The 4665-nt window shown below is 47.6% G+C and overlaps 1 pseudogene; it reads left to right on the top strand.

Annotated features, from left to right (window-relative positions):
- The first annotated feature begins 1313 nt into the window (after positions 1–1313).
- LOC117078439 lies at positions 1314–2611 on the top strand (annotated as a pseudogene).
- Positions 2612–4665: the final 2054 nt, after the last annotated feature.

The following is a 4665-nucleotide window of genomic DNA, read 5'->3' as shown; positions in this document are numbered from 1 at the left end:
AGAAATTATAGTGCATTCAACAGAAATTTTAGCTGCTGGAATCAAATTAATGTGTTGCTAGTTACATTTTCACTTCCTCCAAAATCAAGGATGTTTTCTCTTCTTTATAAAACAGGGAGCACCAAGAGATGAAATTACCATAAAAGCTGAAAAGCTGATTTATCTTGCAGTGATTTTTGGTATATTCAATGGGTGATATGTATACCAACTGATCTGTAACTGACTCACTTAATTGGTTAAACCATGGAAATAATGAGTGAAGTTAATTGCCCTAGATAGAACAGAAACTCAAGACTCTTTAGCACTATGTTCCTCTCTGCCAAATGAATACTGTTTTTTTAAAAAATAAATCATGGATATTAACAAGCTTTGCCATTCACTAGTGAGAAGCTATAAATTTGTATAGGTCCATATGTACGTATTTTTTGTTAACTATTCAGAGAGACTGCCTGTTTAATGCCAATCAGTTGGGTTTCACTGTTACTTCCGAGTAATGAAGAATAATCATACAAATGGTTTTATAAATTGAAACTAGTAGGTGCTAAGCATGTTTTCATAGATTAGTTAACACCCCTATTCAGTAGGTATAATTATTCCCATTTTATAGATGGGGAAATTGAGGCAGAGAAAGAATAAGGAACTTGCTTAATATCACATAGCTAGCATTGCCGGTGCTAGGATTCAAATTCTGTTTATCCCCTATACTACACAAGAGTTCCAAGAGTTTTAATAGTCTCAATTGTTCTAAAATTCAGATGTCTAAGTAGAAAAACTATATTTATTAGTGTTATGGATTGAATTGTGTCCCCCCACAAAAAAATTCATATGTTGAATATCTAAACTCCAGTACTTCTGAATGTGACCTTATTTAATTAGTTAAAATGAGCTCACTAGGGAGGCCCCTAATCCAATATGATTGCTCTTCTTATAAACAGCAGAAATTTGGACAAAGGCAGACACACACAGAGAGGATACAATGTGAAGAGGCACAGGGACAAGACAGCTATCCACATGCCCAGGAGAAAGGCCTAGAACAGATTATTGCCCCATAGCCCTCAGAAAGAACCAACCCTGCCAATATCTTTCTTTCGGGCTTCTAGCCTTCAGAACTGTGAGGCTAAATTTCTGTTGTTTAAGCCATCCAGTCTGTGGTACTTTGTTAAGGTAGCCTAGCAAACTAATATGACGAGTATTACTTTCTTATAGATGGTAATAAAAAAAGGGAAATTTCTCTGAGAAGACTCTGACTGTCAAATGCTGAGCCTGCACTGTTTTCTAGTGAATTTTTAAGTTTTATTTCAGTTAGTGGTTTCATGCATTACTTTATCGAAGCACATGAGGCAGTGGTTCAAGTAAGCAACCTCCAGTTACCAAGTCAAGGTGGTCGAATCCTATGGATGGGAGTACGGGATCACAGCTACCGGGGCGCGGGCTGACAAGAGGAGCTGGCCTGAACTTCCGGACCTTTGGGCCTTCCAGGAGAATTGGATCCCAGCCACACCAGGAGCTGAAGCCATAGCCTCAAAGCCTGAGAAGAGTGTGGCATCGTCTGTCTTTATCACCACGGCACCCCCGCACCGTGATGTAGCTGTGGTTGAGGAAGAGAGGCAGATGGTTTGTGAGGCCTGGTGTGGCCTCCCCTGGGAGGCTCCTGTTCCCATGAAGGCACCCGAGCTGGTTTACAGGGGAAGCCCAGCCCCTGGGCACCCCCTGGCAGGGCTGCAGTCACAGTGCCAGCTGCACCTCTGCAGCTCTCCAATAAAGGATGCTCACTCCCTCCTCCTGACCTGGACCTCGTCCCACCCCCACCACCGCCCCCTCTGGTGCTCCTGCCTTCTGAAAAAGAGACTCCTGTTCCAATGAGGGCCTCACTCATTGCAGACTTAGAGCAACTGCACCTGCCCCTGCCCCCACTCTGACCACAGGCCCCGGCAGAAGGACCTTCAGTCCAGCCTGGACCCCGTCCCCTCAGGCCTGGGGAGGAAGAGCTTTCGCCTCCCCCAGCAGAGCCTGCTGAGAGATAGTCGTCCACAGACATCTGTGCCTTCTGCCACAAAATGTGTCCCCCTAGGAGCTGACTGTGGAGGCCATGAAGAGGCCGTACCATGCCCAGTGCTTCACGTGGCACACCTGCCTCCGCCAGCTGGCTGGGCAGAGCTTCTACCAGGATGGGCGATCCCTCTGTGAACCCTGCTACCAGGACACGCTGGAGAAGTGCGGCAAGTGTGGCGAGATGGTCTGGGAGCACATCATCAGGGCCCTGGGCCAGGCCTTCCACCCCTCCTGCTTCATGTGTGTGACCTGCGCCCAGTGCATCGAAGATGAGAGCTTTGCCCTGGGCAGCCAAAACAAGGTGTACTGCCTGGACGACTTCTATAAGAAATTTGCCCCCGTATGCAGCATCTGTGAGAATCCCATTATTCCTTGGGATGGGAAAGATGCCTTCAAAATCAAGTGCATGGGAAGAAACTTCCATGAAAATTGCTACAAGTGTGAGGACTGTAGGATCCTCCTGTCTGTGGAGTCCAGGGACAAAGGCTGCTACCCCCTGGACAACCGTCTCTTCTGCAAGCAGTGCCACATGAAACAGATCGCTGCTGGGTGCTGCTGAGAGCGCCGCTGGGTGTAGGGCAGTGAGGGGACCACTAGCCCTGGCTGGGGCCCATTCCTGACTTGGTTTCCCTTCCTGATCTGCTCTTGCACTCTTTCCTTCTGAGCTTCCATGGGGACCAGCCTGTCCAGGCCACAGCAGGGCTGAGCGCCCCCAGAACTTCCACTCTACCCTCTGGGCACCAGAAGACTCCTGGACCATGAGCGTCACCCCCAGAATTCCCTGCTGGCCCCACCCCTCTTCCAGGGGGAAGGTCGGGGGAGTCTGGCCAGGGGAACTTAGACCTCTAGTATTGACTGTAGCTGTCTGGTAGGGGTGCCAGGAACAGTCTGGCTTGCAGGGTTGAGCCATTTGAGGAAAAACTCCAAGATGCCTTAAAAAGTGCTTTTTAGGCTGTCCACGGTGGCTCATACCTGTAATCCCAGCACTTTGGGAGTCCGAGGTGGGCGGAGAAGCATTTTCCACATTCAACCCTGCCAACCGATGTCCCACAGGACATGCCCTTATTCGAGCTGCTTCTTTTGATTCTGCTTTTATATTAAAGGGTAGAAATGGAAATGGGAGTGTGAAGGCAATGCTGCTCCTGCCTAGGCTCCACTAGCGGGGTATGAAGAAGTGAAGGAATGGGTGAACAGTAAGAGGAAATATTGCTTCTCTTGTTCTGAGGCCTTCAAAGATTCTAATAGGCCTCTTCCCACTTCCCCTGCATTCCCTTGCTCAGAGCAATACCCATGTTCCTCATCTATCACCACCACCTCCATAAGTACTTGCAAGGCCGCGACACCAGGCCCACTCCGACCATCACTACTGGCAGCACCTGGAATCCTTCCCCTCTTCCTCCACCACTACAATTTCTACTCTTCCTCCTCTATCATACCAGCTGTAAATTTAGACCCAGTAGGAAAAAAAAAAAAGACCTGGACATACCCATATTTCCAAACATACAGGAGCCATTAGGATATACAAAATATTATAGTATCTGTCCCTCTCCCCAACAAAAGTTAAGATGTTTGCTCCCCGACAGCCCCCTTCTTTTCTTGTACTCTTGTCCCAGGTAAACCAAGTCCTTACTGTTTGTCACATCTCTGAGAAAAAATTCTGGTATGGTAAGATTATTTTTGTTGTTCACCCCTTATCTCACCATACTCATTCCAAGAAGATGTCCAGATCTTTCCCCTGCCTTATCTTAGGGGAGGTTTATGCTTTCAGCCTGTATTTGGTTTTCTTTAATCCTGGACATCTTGACAGAATTATGCTGACAGAAGAGTGACTTAGAAAACAGAAAGAAAAGGAGATTTCTGCTCATGATACCTAAGCACCCCTTACTCTATGCAAAGACCCCAGAAAGAAGGCAGGGACCCACAGGAGAATGGCTACATGGTGCATGTAAGGAGGCTGGACCCTAGGCATCAAGGCTTCCACCATCAGCAGACATTTCCATCTCCCACTGGCCCCAGAGCAGCAGAAATGCTCACCTTCAAGGTACTATGTGGACTTAGACAATGAGTGTAGGGGGAACTCATTGTCTAAGTCCACACAGTACCTTGCCCCCATTCTTGGGTAACTCCTTAGAAGAGGAGGGGCCCTCCAATAGTGAATGAGATTGAACTTTTCTTCATTTCAGTGGGATGAAGGGCAGATGCGGATTTAAGCTGCCACCTCTGAGCAAACCTGCCCTGAGATACACACTACACAGAAGGCACAACAGTCAAATGAACATTCTTTATTACTAGTTAGGACCAGAAAGTCCCTGACAAACATTGATTTTGGTGAGCTGGGTGGGATTTCATTGGGAAACTCAAGGACATCTTCAGCTTGGACTGAAGGCAGATCTAACCAACCACCCCTGGGTTCCACCCTGGCTCCTTCCTTGCCTTGCAGCAGTTGCCTTGGGCAAGCCTGCAGAGAACACACCAAAGAGGGAGAGGAGGGGGTCCTGGGGTGTTCCCAAGAGTGCTTGCCCCAGTCTAACTCTATTTTTAACTCAAGAGAAACACCATCCATATCCTTGGAATCCATTTTGTTCTTCATCCACTGTTGACTGAAAAGGGACT

The sequence above is a fragment of the Trachypithecus francoisi genome, unplaced genomic scaffold (genome assembly GCF_009764315.1).
Source record: "Trachypithecus francoisi isolate TF-2019V2 unplaced genomic scaffold, Tfra_2.0 Lachesis_group6, whole genome shotgun sequence".
In the NCBI taxonomy this organism is placed as follows: Eukaryota; Metazoa; Chordata; class Mammalia; order Primates; family Cercopithecidae; genus Trachypithecus; species Trachypithecus francoisi.
The sequence above is the reverse complement of the archived record's forward strand: the minus strand, read 5'-3'. Positions and strand labels throughout refer to the sequence as shown.